This window comes from Lissotriton vulgaris, chromosome 7 (assembly GCF_964263255.1).
Source record: "Lissotriton vulgaris chromosome 7, aLisVul1.2, whole genome shotgun sequence".
NCBI classification, from domain to species: Eukaryota; Metazoa; Chordata; class Amphibia; order Caudata; family Salamandridae; genus Lissotriton; species Lissotriton vulgaris.
Genome location: NC_141695.1, coordinates 1,231,817,447 through 1,231,839,845, shown reverse-complemented (window position 1 = coordinate 1,231,839,845; position 22,399 = coordinate 1,231,817,447).

Here is a 22,399-nt window from a genome sequence, read left to right as displayed (position 1 = left end):
GGAAGACGATGATAACCTTTATTACCACATATAAAATACGTATTTCGGGAGGCCACAAATGAAATGCCATTCGGGGTATCAAAGGTGAGAGTGGTGTTACATTCACTTCTGCCAACTGGGATTGTACCTTTATTACGTACACAGAGATCAGCTTTTGTATCAATAATGTTAATAACATGAGAATTGGTCATATTAACACTCCGATGATTACTGTAGACTCGTGGTGCAGATACATTGTCCGGGCGGTACGCTTCCCATTCGAACTTAGTACCTTCAGCTTGCGGATAGCCGTCTCGATCATTAAAACAAAGTTTGTTTAAACGAAAAAGCAGTCCCCCTTTTGTTGGCCAGCGCAAAGTGAACAGAAGTGTGTACCAGGCATTGCAAGACCCATTATGAGAAAACGGCAGTGGGATAAGCGGTGTGCCCCCTTTCTTTTGATGTCAAGGTAACATCCCACATACCCAACAGTTAGAAGTGTTCGTCATATTATGAGTATGATGCAGAATTTGAATGAAGCTATTGTTCAAATAAGTCTGTCGGTGCCGTTCTTCATGGTATGGTAAGGTGAAATGAAAATGTTCAGATGGAGCCGGGGTAGTCGGCAGCAAATGTTCTCGTACAGGTACCACAAGTTCTACTACCCAGGCTATCACAGCTATTACCACAATTGTCAACACGAATAATACAGCACCAAGAATTCTTTTGTCTCGTGCTGCAGAAGACGCCATAGTTCAAAAGTTCACAATGTCTCAAATGTACACCTAAAAAATTAAAATACGAGTGCTGAGCTCCGAGGTAGCCGTTGTTTTCTTCTCCGGGGTCAAGACGGGTGTCGCTACACTTGGCAGAACTGATCCCCCCCCCTTGAGATTCCCGGCTTCCGTTTCACAAACCTGGAGCGGTAACTCAACCAGTCTCGCATCAAAAAAAATTCTTCTTATCGTGGTCGCAGATTGTATCTTTCTCGTCCAGAAACAGTGTGGTCTGGGAAGGCTCCCTCCGATTCGGCAGACGTTACAGCTGAGCTCTTTTCTTTTTCCAAGATCTCTCTGTAGTCAGACAGCGCAGTCGGGCTCACCAGATCCGGAGAGACACGATGGCAGTGAGTGGAGTGCACCCACCGCTTCCTGTTGGTAACTCGCACAGCCGTTCGAGTTGCGAGCAATACCTGCTCGGGGCCACGCCACCTTGGTTCCAAGCTGTTCGTCCTTTCAAACGAGCGGATCATAACATGGTCACCAGGACGAAGATTGTGAGCCTCTCTGATGGAGTTGTCAGGGAGCGCTTCTCGAACCTGTTGGTGAATAGAGAGTAAATCATTTGTTAATCGTGCCAAATAATCGTTCATCATTATACAAGGCACATCATGTAACAATCAAGGTTTAGGGACTCCCCATATGTTCATAGGCCTTCCAAACACCACTTCATAAGGTGTGAGGCCTGTTCGGGAATGAGGCACTGATCTGATAGAGAGTAATGCTAAAGGCAAGGCTTCCGGCCACTTCAAAGACGTGGATGCTACAATCTTTGCTAACTTTAGTTTCAAAGTAGCATTGTACCGCTCAACAAGACCTGCTGACTGAGGATGGAACACAGCATGAAACTTCTGCTGAATCCCCAATCCCTTCAACACATACTCCACAATTTTCCCAACAAAATGGGGACCATTATCGCTCTACAAAAATGTGCAAACGCCGTATCGAGGGAAGTACTCCTTGAGCAAAACCTTAGCTGTTGTCAGAGCTGTATTATCCTTCGTGGGGAAGGCCTCAACCCATTTGCTAAAAGCACACACCACCACTAAGACATACTTAAGGTTATTACAACGCTCAAGCTGGATGTAATCCATTTGCAGTACCTCAAACGGTGCAGTAGGTGGAACAAACCCTCCTTTCGGATTATGCGTCCCTTTTGCAGGATTGTGCTGTAAACATATCAGACAGGTCTGCACTACTCTCTTGGCCGTATTGGCAATCTCAGGATGCTCCCAAACTCGCGTTAGCAATCGAGTAATTGCGAGAGCTCCAACATGTGCCAATCCATGTGTCATTTGAACCATCGCTTGCAAGTACGCTGCAGGCAATTTCCATCGTTCCATATCTTTGCTTCTCCAACAACCCTCATCATCCAGCACCCCCTCGGCTGCCCAGGTTGCAAGTTCTGCTTCAGTCGCTGATTTCTGAATGTCCAATATCTCCACTCTAGCATCATGCTATCGCTCAGCCTGCGACTTCACCACATACATTGGGGAGTCATTTCGTGACATAGCCGTTTGTCTTGCTATACTGTCTGCAAAAGCATTGCCTTGTCCCACTTTGTCAGTGACCTTTTTATGTGCACTGCATTTGATTATCGCCACTTTCTTCGGACAAAGTAACGCATTTAGGAGATCACGCACTAGCTCTCCGTGCATAATGTGTACTCCATGCGAAGTCAAAAACACACGTTCTCTCCAGAGCAGGCCAAAGTCATGCGCTACTCCGAAGGCATACCGGCTATCTGTGTAGATATTCACACATAAGCCAGCACTCAATTCGCAGGCTCTTGTCAAAGCTATCAGCTCCGCTGCTTGAGCCGATTTTTGTGGTATTCGTGCTGTCTCTACCACTGTCTTAAGTGTCGTGATCGCATATGCTGCAGAAGTCGTGCCATCTGGCAACCTTAAACACGATCCATCGACCCACAGTTCCCCATCCACATCTGGAAGTGGCGTATCCTGCAAGTCGACACGACCCTTTGTTTGTTCTTCAGTCAGGAAAACACAATCATGGTGTTCTTCTTCCTGGCCCTCAGCAACCGGATACGGCAATAAAGTGGCAGGGTTCAGGGTAGCACATCTCTTTAGTGTGATATGTGGCGCCAACAGTGTGAGCTCATATCCTGTTAAACGTGCACTCGTGAGATACTGGGTCTTTGTTTGGTTTAGCAAAGCGTCTACCGCATGGGGAACTAACATCAACAATTTGTGTGACAAAACTATTCCCTCACTCTGTCGTATAGCTACTGCTGTTGCTGCAACTGCTCGGAAACACCCAGGTAAACCACGTGCTACAGGATCAAGAATGGCCGAAAAGTACGCACAGGGCCTCTGCTTATCCCCGTGTGTCTGCACTAACACTGATAATGCACACTCATCTTTCTCGTGCACATACAACGTAAAAATCTTTGTATAATCTGGTGTACCTAACACGGGTGCAGAGCAAAGGGCCTGTCTCAATTGTTCAAAAGCATTTTGACATTCATCCGTCCATTCAAGGGGCATTGGTGTAGTTTTGGACAGTAACACTAACAAAGGTTTTATAATGTGCGAAAACCCCATTATCCACTGTCTACAAAAGGACGTTAATCCTATGAAAGCACGTACATCTCTCTGAGTGCGGGGGACTGGTGTATCTAAAATCGCTTGAATTCGATCAGATGTTAATGCACGCCCCTCCGTAGACAAAAGATGACCGAGGTAGGTCACCTTTGGTCTACAATATTGTAACTTTTTCCTAGAAACTTTGTGATTGTTTTGAGCCAAAAAGGAAAGCAAGGCAAGAGTACTCTCCTCACATTGTGCATAGGTGTCTGCGGCCAATAGGAGGTCATCAACATATTGAAAAAGAGCTACTCCAGATCGCAATTCAAATGAATCAAGCTGTCTTTTTAAAGCCTGGCTATAAATACTAGGGCTTTCTGTATAGCCTTGAGGAACACGACAAAATCTATACGATTTATTATTTAACGTGAAGCCAAATAGATATCTACTGTCGGGATGGATGGGAATGGAAAAGAACGCATTTTTAGGGTCAATAACAGAAAAAGTAGTTGCAGTGGGGGGAACCAAAGTAAGTAAGGTGGTGATCTCAGACACCACCGGGTACTGGGGCACTACAATTTTGTTTATTTCTCTCAAATCAATAATAAATCGATAGACTTTGTCGTCAGTATCTTTCTTAAGGATCGGAAGAATAGGGCTGTTACAAACATTGTAGGGAACTTCCTCCACTACTCCTGCAATAATCAAATCCTGAACGATGTGCGTCAGGGCGATCTCTCCTTCTCTGGATATCTTATACTGCGGTACACGCGGCAAAGATACTCCCTCCTTGACAGTAATACGAATAGGCGGAATGAGCATCTGTCCCACATCCGTATCTGATGTTGCCCATAACGTGTATGGGAGAGAGGCTAAAGCTTCAATTTCTTGCATGGTACAAAGTCTGCCTGCATCTGGATAATTGTCATTCAGAATAACCCGCACTCCTTCAGGAGCGCAGCGTATCGTTGCTCGAAAATATTTGAGCAAATCTATGCCCATAATATTGTCTGGGGTATGAGGCGACAATAAGAATGGGCACAAACCAAAAAATGTATCAATGCAAAATGCAAGAGGTTGTGATAATGGGCTTGGAGAGGGTGTGCCATCGAACCCTATACATGTAATCATTTCGCCAGACAGAGGAGCCCTTGGAACCAAGTTTTTTAGACAAAGCACTACGAGTAGCTCCTGTGTCAACTAAAAACTGATCAGTAGAACCCAAAACGCCCGCTGATACATATGGACCTCTTTGATCTACTTACACTTCAACCGATTCCACACCCCATCCTACGCAATCCTATGGGTGCACATAATCCTGACTTTCCACGTTCTCACCCTCCGATATCTGATACTGATTTCGCTGATCAAAAGTATTTCGTTCATCCTGACCCCGACCCCTCGCCTCAAATCTACCACGATCACTTCCTCCACCTCTCGCTCCCGAATAACTATTCTGTGTCCTTCCACCTCCTCGACCACGCTGATTACGTTGCTCACGAAGCACCGGACAATCTTCAGCCCAATGCCCAAACTCTTTACAATATGCGCATTGGTCCTCAGCAATATCAGTACGACCATACGACGCATTTCCCCCTCCTCGCCTGCCCCTATCATTCCCTCTAGGTTGCGCACCACGAACCTGTGCCAACATCACCTTTGTCTTCAACTCCTTCGCTTTCTTATCAACACTTTCCTTAGCCTCTAATTCCTGCCGCTCATAATACTGACCCATAGTTAACAAGGACGCAGAGGTCGCCGTGGTCCAGGAACTTTCACTAGTTTTCAACCGCTTTGCAATCTCCGGTAGAAGATTAGCCACATACTTATCGACAAACAGATGCCTACCCGTATCGTCTGTTAATAATTGCCCACTGTAATCATGAAACGCTTCTTCAAAACGTGTGAAGAAGTCAGATACTGATTCGTCTTGTTTCTGTTTGCACGAGGCTAGCATAGTCCAATCAATATTTTTAGGGGGGACAAGCGTTTTCAATTTATTCAAAATAGCTGTCGGGAGATCCAGAATCAACTGACTGGTTTTACATGCAGGCTCCCTGTCTAAATCAGCTTGGCCTAAAGTTTTCCAGTCTGCTCCTAAAGTCGCTTGGTCGTCAAATTTACGAATTGCTCTCCACATATCAGGGGGGAGTATTAATCAAAAGAAAAGATCTATATCAACTAACGTCATAACACAAGAAGAAATAGCCCCCTCCTTTCCTTCATAGAAAGCTGCCAGATTTTTACGGGGATCGGGAAAAGCGTTCTTCAATGCCATAACATCTGCTCTATTCCAAGGCGTATATACACAATTATATATAAAATACCCTTTAGCATCCCCAGACAATTTATCATCACTGGTACCTTGCCCTTTAGGGGGTATATACAAAGGTGCAGCTTCACGCATAGGCATAACATGCACTTTAGAACTCTTATCTGCTCCAAAGATAGAACACTCTTTGGATTGCTCCGTCGACCCCGGCACTGACTTCTCTGATGCTTTTCGTGCTTCCCGCAATCTGGACGCCTCATCCCGTAGCTGGACCAATCGTAGGAAAAAGGCATCCGCATCTGAAATAACAAAAACCCCTTTACGCATATTCTCATGATGAACTGATAGCTCCTTGGGTTCTAACTCCTCTGAATTCTTACGAAATCGTTCAATAACTTCATCTGCAAAAGTACTTAAAAAACACAACTGTTCTCGTTCTGACCACTTATTCCTTTCAGCATTAATCTCTGACATAGTAATCATATTCAAATTCAGTTTCCTAGCGAAACTGCGCAATTCCGCGGCTCTACCAGCAGTTAACCTTGTACCCGTACTATCTCGCTCTTCATCACCGAAGTCCTCATCCGGGGCCGTAGGCTGAACATACGGAGGCGGAGACCGATCTAATAACGAAAAATCATCAACTTCATTAGTAAGGACAGGATAAAGCGGACGTCGAATAGGAAATTGACCGGACGTTTGCAAATTACGTTCCCGTGCCTCCCTCTCTTTCTTCTCCTGTAACTCCTTCTCCTCCAGCTGTAAAGCCTTGTCTCGAGCAGCCTTGCGCTGCTCTTTTTCCGCCAAGGCAATCTCACGCTTCATTCGTTCACGCACTGCTTTCTCCCACATTCGTACACAGTCAAACATATCTTGTCTAGACCTACGCTGAAACAAACATTGCTCCACAAACTGAACCTTTCGTAAATCAAACGACCCATGTAGTGGCCATTGCAACTCGGGATCAGACTTAGTGTATTTATTCCATAATTTACTATATAATATAGGAGGAAGGCCAAATTTAATGTACATTTCACGGGTAGGAGTCCCCTCTGGGGGAGCCGGCTGAGATTCGTTTAATCTGTATGTGGTACCATTCCCAAGACAGCACATCCCTCGGAGTGTGTTTAAAACAGGCATGTTCAAAAAGTACCACGAAAACGTGATACCATAAAAAATGGCACTTACTATACTTCACACAAATGTGCCGCTCAGAATTCAAACAAAGTTAGAGAAACATCTCTACATGCCTGCCTATGTGAAGTGCACTACACATATAATTCAAATCATAGACACAAATGTTAGCTAACTCAAAACAGATTCATATTCATAGAACCACGGTAAGCGTCTGCAGACTACCTTACCAATCACAATTCTTACCAAAATCTCAGATATCCAGGTTCCAACTGCCAAGGTCTTTTATCGAATCAGCCAAACCGGCACTGTACGGCAACTCAAACGAGCAGGATCTCAGTCGGGGACCGGCGCCACCTGGAAGGTCGGATCGGAAGGAAGGGAAGAAAACACCGTGGGTGCCAAGACTCGGGTCACTCAGTGGCAGCGTACGCGTCCATGGCGAGTTTCCAATCCTTCGTCACGACCTCTCCTTCGGGCATCCGAGTCGCCGATGAGTCCCTTCGTGGTCGCCAATTTGTGGTATTGGGTTCTCCAGGCCTATATACTCCACAGAATACCCTCTACACCATAAAAACTGTTGGCACGGAAACTAGAAAATGCAAAAGACAAGTTTATTGAACCCATGGGGTGGTGGTACATTCCTACAGCACCCTTCGGCAATGCAAGAAGTATCACACCGAACATCGGTGTGAGTCCTTTTTTATACAATTTTACAGCAATAAAACATAGGCGGTACATGGTTACAGAGTTTTAGGTACATATATGGTCATTTTTGGAACACAGCCAGCTCATGGGAGGGGTTACAACACCACTGGTCAGTTTAGCGGAACATTCCTAAGCGATGACAGGTCAGTCAGAACTGCGCATGTGCGAGCTTGACCGTTACTAAAAATAGCCTGTTGCTGGGCAAACTCAGGTGGTCAGTGGCACAGAGAAAGGACCAAAGGGCATGCTGATCACGAGGCGACGCATTCTCTAAAATGGCCGCCGTAACATACAAAATGGCGTTCATCAACTCTAGTCAAGATAAGGGAATAATGTGTAGCAAAGCTTAACGCTAACCCAGTCATTGTCAAATTACGACAGAACGGTGATGGATTAAACCCAGATCTTTTGACTGGGTGTGAGTGTTTGCTTGATTCAGATGCTCTGTCCATCACCACCCCCTTTTGTACTGCTTTTGGCTGCCATAAGTGTGGCAGGGTGTGCTCAGACGTGAGTCCCTTGCTCACTTTGCCACTGGATTCAAGCAAGCCGGGCTGAAGACAGCTAGAATGCCAGAAACCGGTCCTCGGAAGCTTGTTTCCAGTCCTGGGAAGACATGGCTTGGCAGTTCAGGCTGGACTGTTCCCATGAGGCACAGGGTCAGACTGATTTGCATATAGCCATGTCTAAACTGGGGTGGCAGAGTGGGCTAAAGAACGGTGATGGATTAAACCCAGATTTTTTGACTGGGTGTGAATGTTTGATTGATTCAGATGCTCTGTCCATCACCACCCCCTTTTGTACCGCTTTTGGCCGCCATAAGTGTGGCAGGGTATGCTCAGACGTGAGTCCCTTGCTCACTTTGCCACTGGATTCAAACAAACCGGGCTGAAGACGGCTGGAATGCCAGAAACCGGTCCTCGGAAGCTTGTTTCCGGTCCAGGGAAGACATGGCTTGGCAGTTTGGGCTGGACTGTTCCCATGAGGCACAGGGTCAGACTGATTTGCATATAGCCATGTCTGAACTGGGGTGGCAGAGTGGGCTAAAGAACGGTGATGATTTAAACCCAGATCATTTGACTGGGTTTGAGTGTTTGATTGATTCAGATGCTCTGTCCATTACCACCCCCTTTTGTACTGCTTTTTAACATGCCCCATTTTTCTCATAACGGACAGAAGCTTCCCTTCTACGAGTACGAACAAGAGCAAGATGTTACTCGGAGTCGTCATCATCACCACCAAGACTTTAAGTTACAACCAGGTGAGGGGTCTCCCAAAATTAATGTGTAAAATACATCAGCCACTGTTCTGTTTGAAAGACTTCACTGTTTACCTTATATGAATGAATTTGATTTTAATACATGTTTTTATATAATGCACAATTGAAATGTAATGTACTGAATACTGAGTACACACATAGTTAGTTGTTTTACTTTTAATAAAGCTTTAAAACTTACATAAACTCTGTGGTTATTAGGTCATGAGTGAGTGAGCGAAAGGGTTAGCAATTTGCAAGCATGATTCTGTGACTCTGAGAGGTCAGGAGTGGACTCTGACTCCGTAGTCTTATGTTCTGAGTTGTATAATCATTCATTGGGGATCATCGCTGCATTCAGGAGCTAAATAATGACTCTGACACACTAGCTAGTCTCAGTATAAGGAGATTGGGGGTTCAACTTCTGTTATGACTGAGGTATGTGGAAACTGGAAAGTCTAACTGCGACTATTATCACCAATGCCCTATTTCTTGTCCATAGTTCTGTATGTGCAGAATAGTCCCTGCAACAGTAGTAGTATGTCCTCATATCAAATAAAAAAGTAAACTAGTATCTTATTCTTGGTGGCCACTGGCATTTTATTGTTTCGAATTGTCAAAGCATAAACATTAAGAAGACTTCAATAGACATTATGAACAACCCAGAGGACTGCACTCAGTGCCTAGAGCTATTGCTGAATAGGTGTTTTGTTTAACAACTTTTGCCAACTGTGCAAGCTTAGCTAGCTACACAGACAGACTAATAATAATAATCTAGTAGTAGCACAGAGAGTCATAGTAGAGGCAGGATAAGAATTTAGAAACAGTCTACAAGAAGATCAAAGACGATTTTATTATGAGGAACGTTTGGAATAAATAGGTGCCTTAAAAGATAGGGAAGTATAATTAATATTATTAACAGGAAAACTTACTGGGGCCAGCTGAGGAGCCTTCAGCTGACCTATCCTGCCCTTGCTGTTCCTGCACCGCCAGCGGCGCTACCTCCTCCTCTGTCCTCTTGCCCCTGGGGGGAGCTGATGTACAACATGAATGAAAGACACAAACATGGATGATTGTTGTCAGCCAAATCAAACATTTCAAAAAAACAATAACAAATTATTTCGGGGAAATAGACAACAATCGCACTCAATTTATTGACCTATCTGATGTGGTCTACTAGGATATTAGTATTGCTGGATTCGCGGACCGTCTACCTGGAAAGTTATGTAACTCACTAAACCAACTACAAACAGGTTGTACTAGGACTGGCAGGCAGCACTCCGCAGCACGCAAAGTGACAGACACAGTCCATCATGATTGCAGACCACTAAAAAGTGTCCTACTAAGTAACCAGTCATTATATACTAAAACTATCAATCCACCACCACTATCTCTTCTTAGTGGCAGGAGTACAAAGGAAGGACTAGACTCGAGTCTCTAGTGTCTAGCATTACGCAGTACTGTAAAGAACACTCATACATAATCACCCAGGCCAAATGCGCACAAAATTGAAAACAAGTAAGCATAGTAGCACCGCCAGTGAGCAGGTGAGCACCTGCAATCCCAGAAGCTTTTGAAACATAATTTACCTGCAATGTAATCGGCAGCATTCAAGCTCTTCGGAAAAAACCAAATATTTGCAATATCATAAGCAGGAGAAAAAAAAGTAGTGATTAAATAGCTACTAGTACTCACCAAGCCCAGGGATCTCGACGCCAAGCAGGTCTTGTTCCCGGTCCAGGATGTCGCCTGGTTGTAGGTGCGCCGGACCCCAGACTCCCGATACATGGCCCATCACACCTTACCCCATAGCTGGCGACGCTCCCGGACCCTGTACCCGGAACCGGGCCTCCTGCCTTCCGCGACGGTTTTGGGGAGGTGGCGCTGGACATAGAAAACCAGTGCGGCCACCTCCACCGCGCTAAAGATCTCACGGGCAATTACTGCCTCCCCCCTTAAGCACACGCAAGGGAGTCGGCTACGGGGTGCGGGACCCTTCCCCTTCATGTTCTTGCCTGCTCCCTTTGCTATGGTCCTGGACAGTGAAAGGAAAATAAAATAGGAAAGAATAGGGAAAGTAAGTAAAAGAAAAGAGAGTTAAAAGAAGTACTTTTAAAGTAACCAAAGTAGAAAAAAACACAAAATATAGATGTACAAAAATAGAGAGATAATGAGTAAAAAAGATAAAAAAAAGTTCCAACAAACAAAGGATTACAAAGATTAAAGGAGGATTGAAAAAGCATGCCCAGAACCATAGCAATGAATGAAAAACTAGATGGCCGTGCCCATTGCGACCACGTGGGTAAGTTTGCGCTATATTTTCCCCGCGAGCACGCAAAAACAGATGCGAACACGCAATCGCACCCCGCGCACAACGCGAGCATGCAACTAGCACCCAGAAACGGAAATACGCAACGCAAACACTGAAAACAAGATGCCGGCGCCCATGTACGACTGCATTGATAACTTCGCGGTCGCCATGCTGAAAAAAAAACAGCGAACACGCAAAGCGTCCCGCGAATTTTACGAACAGCGAATACGCTTTCACGCTAATTCGCCTACCGCGAATTCACAAATCTCGCCAACGGTTAGTTCATTCCAACCCAACAGTATGCAGATAACACAAAGAGGGTCTTGCACCTGATAGATAAGGTCACCCTTTTACGTAGCGAGGCTCTGCTTTTCTGCATAGATGCGGAAAAGGCGCTTGACTGGGTTCACTGGCCTTATTTTTCGGAGACCCTTGCCCACTTTGGCTTGGGTGAAAGGTTCTGGGCCTTGGTGTTCAGTGGATATGGCACCCTGGTGGCCTCGGGAAAAGCGAATGGTCACAGTTCGGATCGCTCCCCGATACATCCGGCAGGGATGCCCCCTGTCGCCCCTACTCTTTGTGCTCTACATGGAGCCATTTGCACAAAGAGTGCGAGACAGCCCAGGGGTGGCAGGAATGACCTTTGGGGGGGGATTGCGCTGTACACTGACGGCGTGCTGTTCGCATTAGAGGATCCGGGGAGGATGCTTCCGATCTTCTAGGAGGAGGCATGGCAGTTTGGGGAGGTCTTTGGGTTTCACAAAATCTTGTATCTGTTCCAGACCCACCCACAGAAGCCCCCAAAGTGGATGTTACTTTGTTTGCAAGGGGAGCTGCAGCAATTCGTATGGGCCAGTAAGTGCCCCATGATGAGCCTAGACCATAGCTGGTGCTCGCCTTTGAGGGGTGGTTTGGGGGTCCTGTGCCTGCTCCATTATTATCAGGCTGCACAGCTTCGGTACTTGGTTGGGTGGTCACCATCGGAGTCCGAAAAGTGGTGGTTTTTTATGGACAGGGTCCTAGCAGGAACAGACCTGTGTAAGGTTCCCTTCTTGGCATGGATGCACCCATCGCCCAACAAATCTTTATCTATCACTGATAGCTTCGCCCACTCTGCAGGCTTGGGGTGCAGTAGTGATTCAAAAAGGGATGACATCTTTCCCTTGCCTCCTCACACCTTTGATGGGGAATGGTGACTTTACCCCAGGCCTGGATGTTGTAACGTTCAAGGTCTGGCAGAGGCCAGAGTGTTGTTCAGCGGGTCACTTTTTTGATGAGGAAAGCAATTCCTGAAGGGGAGAGATATTAGTACACCAAGATAAGGCACTGACTGATGCAACCCAGGTTGAGAGAGGCGGCACAAAGCTCTCTAACCCATTTCGAGAGATGGCTGCTACACAAGGACACAGACAGGGGCCTAATTACAGAATTATATAGGCTAATATGGGAAGGGGAAGCTGATCTAAAGTCACCCTCACAGCTCCAGCGGGACCAAGGTGTGGGTAGACAGTTAAAAAGAATGGCTAGATATCTTTTACCTAGCATGACACACTGCATCAAACACTGCCATTATAGGGACCGTGATGAAAATCGTTTCATACTGGTACCTGACTCCTGAAAGATTATACCGGATGAACCCAGACGGAGCGATAGGTGCTGGAGGGGATGTGATTTCCGGGGAACATTGCTACATATACTCTGGGAGTGTCCCAAGTTGAAACAATTTTGGGAGGAGGTATTTCTTGATATCAACACACACTTTGATACCAAACTACCTAGGTTTCCATCATATAGTGCTTGGTCTCCCTAATTCGCTCACGTTTCTGCTGAGATCTTTACAAGGCAGGCACATAGCCCTGGCACTGGGTGCGGCACATCAATCCATGTTGGTTACATGGGGGATGGAGAGAGCAGCTCTGACTCGATTAAATGGGTTGAATAGGTTGTGGCATATTTTGGGGATCGAGAGACTTTCTTTGACCCTGGCCCAACGTGGCAACACTTATCAGGAACTATGGAAGCCGTTCCTCTGACTCCTCTCAGAGGAATTCTCAGAGCTCACCTGTCCTAGGTATTTGCGGCTGCTCCGTCTTACGGCACAGATGGAGTGATCCCAATGGGGGCAGACAGTGAGATATAATACTACCCCAGACCTTTTCCTTTTCTTTGGTTAATAGATTTTTGTTTAGGCACCTGGAAGGGGGAGGAGGGTAAGTGGGTGGGGGAAGGGGAGCTACATTTAAAAGTTGATCGAGTAGTCCAATATAAAAGCGTAATGATATGATTTAATGTGTCTGTAATGCCTGACCCTTGGTTTCAATAAAACTAATTTAAACCTAAAACATATTTTGGGGCACTTTTATAAAAAACGTGGTATTTTTACAAATGTGCCGATTTTGCGATTTTTTGCAAATCGTGAAATCCTGAGGGGTCACTGCGATGCATTAACAAGGCCTTATTTCAACATGGACACACTTCCCATATGAAAGAACCCCCAAACAAGCACTGGTAATACTAATAGTTTGGGGGCTTGTATTTTCAAGATGGTTGCTGCCTTGAGTGATATATGTGAGAGGTGGCCCCTGGGTGGTACTAGTGAATGTTTACTTTTCACAGCCTGCGAATTATGAGTTGCAGTGCTCCTACACATTACAACTGTTCCTATCTGAGGAAAAATGCACTGCTATCACTGGTCCTGTAATAGTTGTTTGTGATAAGGAAACCTGTACTGAACCAATCCATTACTGTTCTGTAGTGTATGTTGGTGTTGACTGGCGAATACTTTTTTATTATGTAAAATCCTCAAAGATTAATACTGTGAAGGAAGCGAGGGAGAGTATAGGCGTAATGTGGTTAGATGTGCAGCTTGCAAAGGGAGCATGACTTAAGGAGCAAGAGAGAACAGAACAAAATGCTTACACCACATTGTTCAAAAGGCAACAGGATACAAGGGAGTGATCACAGAGTAGCACACTTTGACAAAAAGGAGTAGCTTAGTCTGCAGATAGTAAGGGCAATCGACATGGATGCGAGGAGAGACAATGTACAAAATGGAAAGTAACAATGTCAGAGTGCGGGTAGTGATATGTGCCCGGGTCTCACTGATGAGTTACCTTTTCAGAATCAAATAACCCTTTAGAACTGCTCAAGAGATTCTGGCTCTCCCTTTCTCTAATGTGTGTTGCCAGTCCAGCTCTCAGGAGTGCAAGCATTCCACAAATCTCTCTGGCATGGCTTCTTCACCTCCACATGCCTCTCTAAGGCCCTAAGCTTCCAATTTTGAACCCACAGGCTTCGATGTACTGTACCTTACACAGGTACACATACATTACAGCATGTACACACAAACACATGTGCGCTGCGCAGTGCTGCATACTAACAAGATGTAGGCCAAGGTAGAGTTAGGTACACAGAAGCATAACTTTACTTGATTGGACAGGTAAGCCTTACTCCCATAACACATGGAAAAAAGGCCTGTTCACTCCTACTGATAATTATTACAAAAAATGATATGCTGCCACCACCTCGCTCGTGCTACTTCACTCTTGGTAAGGGCAGTAGCCCTTTACTATTACCAGGATAATGCTTTGTACACCCATCCCAGTTTAAAAAGATCACAATGCGTGAAACAGGCCTACTTCATGGCGCAAATGTATGATTTGTGTTAAGTCATGATGAATAATCTCTACTAAAGATCCAAATATCACAGCAGCTGGGACATTCAGGGAATGGATGAACATCCATCACCATGTCGGGGACATTTCTGTAGCAACAAACAAATATTCAAACAAGTAGCAGTTCAGGATGCAAAATCTTCATGTGAAAATGAACCATGTACATTGCACACAGTGCCAGTTCATGATTCTCACACACACAACCCCCACACACACACACACATACACATGTTACCATACTTTTGGGGACTATGTGTGGATACCTGCCTTGTGGGGACTAACCCTTCCCAATGTTTTAAAAATATACCAATAACAGAAAAATGTTAAGAAAAAATTCATAATGCAGGATCCTGCTTTAATTCTGTAAATATATTGTTATTTAACCACGAGCACAGAACCATCATTGTGGGGACTTGGACATGTGCTACCATCCTTGTGGGGACTTACTCAATAATTCTCATTTGTGATGAGTTATATTCATAATTTAATGGATAAATGCTAAGTTTCAGTGTCATACATATGTTAGATGATACTTTAGTCAAAATTGAATAGCTCATTATGTCCTAGGTGCACCTAGAAAAGGAATTTTTAAAATAATGCATTTCACAGCAGAAAATTATAGAACATCAAGTGCATGGAAAGGGATTCACGAATATCTAGCCTATTAATGAGGCCTCACAAACATTAAGTACTACGGAAACAATACGTAGTTAAATTAATTTAAAGGCTAAAGATCCTGCAATGGGGTCGGATGGAAAAACTAAGTTGCCATCTGACCAGCTTGTTGTTTTTCCTCAACTTCACCAATTAGCATCATCTTCGTATGGCTGTGCATTAATAGTCCACAAAGATGTGTCAAGATATTATAATAATATTCTAGTGCTGACAGAGTAAGTGTGTGATCATAATAATTTTAAAGCCCCCACAGAGACAGTGCATGATTATATTGACACCCAGGTCCCGATTGATATTGTGTTTTTGGTGTACGATGATAGTCATGTTACAGTTCATGCAGAAATAGCACTATTACAGTAATGCCCAGGTCCCACAGAGATGGTGTGCAATTACAGGAATGCCCAGGTCTCCACAGAGATAGTGTGGTATCATAGTCATGTTCAAGTCCCCACAGAGATGATGTGTGATCATAGTCATGTTCAAGTCCCCACAGAAATAGTCTGTTAATATAGGGATGCCCGGGTCCCCACAAATACAGTGTGTGATTATAGTCCTGCTCAAGTCCCCACAGAGATAGTGTGTTACTATAGGGATGCTCGGGTCCCCCCAGAGATAGTGTGTGATTATAGTTCTGTTTAAGACCCCACAGAGAGAGTGTCTGATTATAATCATATTAAAGTCCCCACATAGAAAGTATTATGGTAGTGTTCTTTAAATCCCTGTAGAGATAGTGTATGATAATAGTCATTCTGAAGTTTTTTTAGAAATAGTATGTCATTATAGAATTGCATCAGAACCCCACAGATAAAACACTTCATTATAGTCACTCTTAAGTCCACATAGGCATAATGTGTGATGATATTCATGTTCATGTCCCCTCAGAGAGGCTGTGTGATTATTGTTGTGTTACATCTTTGCAGAGATAGTATGTGATTACAGTCATGTTCAAGTTCCCACATAGAGAGTGTTAACACAATAATGTTAAGTTCTTGCTATTATAATAGTTGTGCTCAGGTTCCTGCAAAGGTAATATGTAATTATAGTGTTGCCCAGGTGACTGCTCAGATAGTGTGTAGTTACAGTCATGTTCAAGTGATGCAGAGATATGTGATTATTGTGAAGCCCGGGTCCCCAAAGCGATAGTGCTTGATAATAGGGATGCCCACAAAGATAGTGCTTATAGACCTATAGAGAAAGTGTGCAATAGCTGTCAAGCACCAGTTCCTATAGGGACAGTCTTTTATGATATACACGTTGATGTCCCTGCAGAGATAGTATGTGATGATAGTCATTTTCAAGTCCCACAAAGTTAATGTCTATTGATGCCGAGGTCCACACAGAGATAAAGTGTAATTATGGACATGCCAGGTCCCCATAGAGATATGTGTAATGATAGTCATGTTCAATTACTCATAAAGATAGTGTTTGATTATATTGCTGCCCAGGTTCCCACAGAGATAGTGTGTCATTATAATCATGTGCAGGTCCCTACAGAGATAGTGTGTGAATATATGGATGCATAAGTCCCCACAGAGATAGTGTGTGAATATAGGGATGCATAGGCACCCACAGAGATAGTGTGTAATTATAGGGATGCCCAGGTCCTTACAGATTTAGGGGCTTATTAGGATTGCGGATTTTCCGCATCCTCTGGGCCGGCGGAAGCCACCGCCGGCCCGGAGCATGCGGAAAATCCGCAGCGGTCCCACCAAAGACCCACCGCCACATTAGGATGGCTGGTGGGTCCTGGTTTCCGTCCGCAGCTTTTCCGCCGCGGCTGGCTTACAACCGCGGCGGAAAAGCACTAAGATGGTAACGGTGTCTTTCAGACACCGTCAGCCAGATTAGGATGGGGTCAGATACATGCTTTTCCACGGCGGCTTTTCCGCCGTGGAAAAGCATGTGTAACTTCACTGCGGGGGCCCGCTGCGGGCCCCCTAGGTGAAGGGGGGGTGGGGGATGCACATGGGGGGTACCTATGGTACCCCCCTGCATTTGTATGCAGAAAGCGGCAGGCACCGCGCGGTGCCTGCCACTTTCCACATACAAATGCAATGTGTGCATTTTTAACATTGCTGCGGGTGCAGCTTGAAGCCGCACCCGCCGCAATGTTAAAAATAGAGGATGTGACCGCCAGGGTGGCGGTCACATCCTAATTGCACAGGAGGGAACTCCGCATGCCATGCGGAGGTTCCCTCCTGGGGATCCTAATGGGCTCCATAGTGTGTGAATATAGGGATGCCAGGTCTCCACAGAGATAGTGTGTGATTATAGGGTGCCAGGTCCCCACAGAGATAGTGTGTAACTATAGAGACGTCCTGGTCCCCACAGAGTTGGTGTGTGATTATAGGTATTGCAGGTCCCTACAAAGATAGTGTGTAATTATAGGGATGCCCAGGTCCTTATAGATATAGTGTGTGATTATAGGGATGCCAGGTCTCCACAGATATAGTGTGTGATTATAGGAATGCATAGGTCCCCACAGAGATAGTGTGTGATTATAGGCATTCCAGGTCCCCACAAAGATAGTGTGCAATTATAGGAATGCCCAAGTCCTTACAGATATAGTGTGTGATTATAGGGATGCCAGGTCTCCACAGAGATAGTGTGTGATTATAGGGTGCCAGGTCCCCACAGAGATAGTGTGTAACTATAGAGATGTCCAGGTCCCCACAGAGTTGGTGTGTGATTATAGTGTTGCCACAGTCCCCACAGAAATAGTGTTTGATGATAGTCTTCTTCAATTCCTCACATAGATAGTGTTTGATTGATTTTATTGATGCCCATGACCCCACAGAGATAGTGTGTGATTATAGACTTGTTCAAGTCCCCACAGAGACGGTATTTGGATACAATGATGTTCAAGTCCCAACAGTGATAGTGTGTGATTATAGTTATTATGAAGACTCAATCAGATAGTATTAGTCTGGTGGCTTAGCAAACTAATGTAGCCACTTCAGCAGTGGGGGCTCCTCCGCTATGGTGGAGGACAGCTCCCCACTGCTTTAAAGCAGTACACTGTAAAAAATAAAATTATAATAACAAACCTTATTATCATTTTATTTTTAGTATTCCAGTTTGTTAGATATGGGGATCCTGGTTGGCTAGGGTATATACCTAAGCTAGGCAGAACCCACTACTCTAGTCAGGGTAGGGGAGTTACACACCGAAGATAACCCCTACTCAACCTCCGTGGTAGCTTGGCAGAGCAGCAAGGCTTATCCCAGAGGCAATGTGTAAAGCGTTTGTGCAACACACTCACACAACAGTGACATACTAGGCACACCACAAAAAGAGACTCCACACTAGGTTATATTAAAATATCCTTTGTATTATTTTTAAAAACACATTAGACCGAAATCACATAAATCACTGTGCCACTAGGCACTTAGTCATGACATCACATAAAGTCATACACCACTTTTGTCAATCGGGCAATTGTCATAGTTCTTGATGTTAGTGAACTTTAGTACATACTTATTAGTGAACACCACATTAAAAACATTAGGCCTAACATTAAAGTTAGTGCAATCAAGACAATACCCATTAGGTGTACATGTTGCCGCAAGAGCCAGTTTCACCAGTCTGACAATGCAATGTTTAGGATAGGTGCTTCCAGTTTTGTTAACAGCCAACCACTTCGCCTGCACATTACCCCTTGTTCCTTCTACACGGAAACACTTTACTGGTTTCAGCAGATACAGGGAAAATTACAGGAATTACTAAGACTCACTACAGAGCAAGAAAACAGCAAAATGTCTCCCGCCTGCACGACAGGGCAAACACGCTGTCTATAGATGCTTGTGCTCACCAGCGTAATAGGGACACTGGCCTGCATTCTCTGCAAGAAAACACTGCACCGGTTTCCATGGAAGCAGGGGAACGGTGGGAAGTACTGGGGTACCCTACTGGGCAGGAAAACACCTAAAAATGTCACCCCTGCAGATTAGCCCAGCGGGAGGTCTGTATGTTGGCGAAAGCAAACCATCCATGGGTGTTCGTGATATCTAGCGTGATGGGTCCGCCAGCCTGCACTCCTCATCACAACACGGCCGGATGGCAAGGGGAGCTCAATGCCCTTGGTGCAGCTCCCTAGTGTGGTATGGGTGACAATCTCTTCATGTTTTGCTGCAGGTGAACAGGTGTGGCTGGGAGTCTCTTGCCTTCCTTAGCAACACCGCACCCAGGCCGGGTATCCAGCTAGGGGCTTGCGTTGGCCTGATGTGGAAGAGGCTGAATGGAGACCACGAGGCTCCCGTCCCTTGCAGGTGTGGCTGGGCCCTGCTTTCTTCTGACGTCAGAAGGAACTCCCGGTCCGGGATTCCCTGCAGTTTGGAAGCGGCCTTGCAGCCCGGGGCCACGTAGCAGAACACCGGCTGCAGGCCCACATAAACAAAGCCGGGAATACAGTAGGAGAGGGACAGCGCTTCGTTTTGTTTAACTCTCCCCTTCTGTTGTTTAGGCCCCAGAGGAGAGGGCGACGCTGCCCTCGCTGCAGGGCAAAAAAAATCTCCTCTCCGGGGTGAGTACAAAGTGCGCCCACTCCTTGGGCAACAGAATTGAAAGAGCTTACTATGCACAATTAGCAAAATGGGAGGCTAGCACTATCTCGTCCCTGGAGACACAGGAGCAAAGAACAGGGCTCAGACGCACCAGCACGCAGGGCCCCTTTAGCAGAGTGGCAGTCCATTCAGCCACCCAGAAGGCAGCAGGTTAGTCCCACAAGCAGGTAGTCCCAAATGGCGGTTCCTCCTGGCACAGAGCAGTCCTTTAGGCATGATCTACATGCAGTGTCTTCTTATTTTTATGGGGTCACAGCCCCTGTATTTATAGCGCCAAAGTCTTTGTTCTGGGGGCACTTCAACAACATATTAGAAGTGCACAACACCTCCAATCAGATTGTAACCCCTGGCCCCAGACACACCAAAATGGGCAGAGACCACATTGTAGAAGAAAGGCACAGCCCAAGTCAGGTGCAACTCCTCCCACAACTACAAATGCAGACCAGGCCTATGCAGGTGCAAGAGAAACTCCTCCCGCTACTCTAAATTCAGCCAATGTCTATTCAGCCTAGAGTCCCCAAGGAAAGGCAGGATACACCTCAACCACCCTTGTAACTGTCGAGAGTGAATGCACATCCCATCTCTCCTGTCAGTCAAAACCAGACTGTCAATACAGATCCAGACAGGGCACAAAGACTCATAAGCACACAGACATGACCACTTCTAAAAGTGGCGTTTCTAAAATAGTAATAATACATTTGCAATTAGCAGGATTTATCACTACTATTCCAAACATGGTCACTGTACCCCTCTCATGTCAGAAATTACCACTGAAGAACATATCAGGAAATCCCCAATGCAACCCTAGGAGAGGGCATCCTCACTGCAGTGAGAAACTAAATAGGCTGTTTGTCACTACCATGACATGCCACATAGTTAAGGTATATGTCTAGGGTATCTGGTTTTAGCTTTAAACCTCTAATAACTGATAAAACCCCACAGAAAGGAAAATAGTAATCACCGGTGTAATTATATAAACACTGAAAAAACACCTTTGCCACCACAAACTAAGTGCCATTCATGGAAAGAAAAAGATGAGGGAAAGATTCATTTTTAAAATTTCTTCCTGAAGGGGCCAATACAATGTAACTTTGTTATACAAGGTAGCATCAAGTAAGACTGGGTTAACATTATTCTGCTTGAGTTTTGTTGTTCAGGGTTGTTACTAAAACATTGTCTCTTCTTCCTTCTGCTTTTTTCAGATTTGTGGTCTTTGGTCTAAATATGCAGTATTTAGAAGCATGTTTTAGGTCTTGTTTAGTTATTTAATAAACTGTAGACAATTGGGAAATATCAAAATCAGATTTGAAATGTTGGCTACATTTAATTTAACTAATAGGTAAAATGGCTGGTTTCATAAGAATCTTTCCTAATATGTACCATCACATTTACACACAGACAGAGAATGGGTGAAATCCTTTCATACATCAGCCCCCTTTTCTAGTGAGTGAGTATTGATTGTAAGTGAATTGCCAAACACCCCAGTCTTTAAACATTCAATGCAAGATGTAGTGACAGGTATATGTAAAAAGAATGTTGTCACCAAGTATCTGAGATAGTGGTGAAAACATGACACCAGGTGTTTGGTAAACATGGAACGCAATGTCATTTGGAATGCTGTTGAAAAAAATTCCATCAAAGTTAAAAAAAATTGAAGTGATACTGTTTGTATTTGCAGTAATTCAGCTACGTAGATGAAAATGTTGTATGATGGTCTGTCAAAATCGATACCTGAGCTGAAGTGCTTCCCTGTAAGAGATCCTTGTCACTTGCTAAATGGTATGCTGAAAGCATCATTACAATCTTCTGAGTTCATGAAGAATGCTATTAACTTTGCAGTTCATTCTGGTGCAGTAAAAATGTATTTGGACCTCACATATCCTGTGCATACGCTACCTATACACATGCACTATCAGTGCAGAAACCAGACAATAATTAAAATTAAATAAAAATTCCATAAACACCGGAAAAACACGGGTTCTGTTGTTTTTAATGGCAAGAAAATGTGTAACCACTAATAAACAATGTTTTTTAAGGTATTGAAAAAACTGAAAAAACCCCACCAGCATTTACCAAAAATAGAAACTGAAAACAGGAAAGCCTATATATGGTGTACCTTTTACCTACACAGCACCCTGCAGGCGAGCTAGTACCTAATTTAGGGTTGACTTATATGTAGTAAAAGGGGAGTTTGAGATGTGTAAGCCATTTCACATGCCGGGTCAGTGAACTGCGCATGCAGGTCCTGCATGGTCAGAGGCCTGAGACAGATTTAAAAAGCTACTTCAGTAGGGGGTACAAGCAGCGCTGCAAGCCCACTAGTAGCATTTAATTTACGGACCCTGGGTATACGCTGTACAAGAGACTTTCAAGATAATTTAATATGGCAAACGGGTGTAGACCAATCTTACTAAGTTTACAAGAGAGAGCACATGCACGTTATCTCTGATCAGCAGTGGTAAGGTGCCCAGAGTGATAAAACCAACAAAAACAGGTCAGACAAA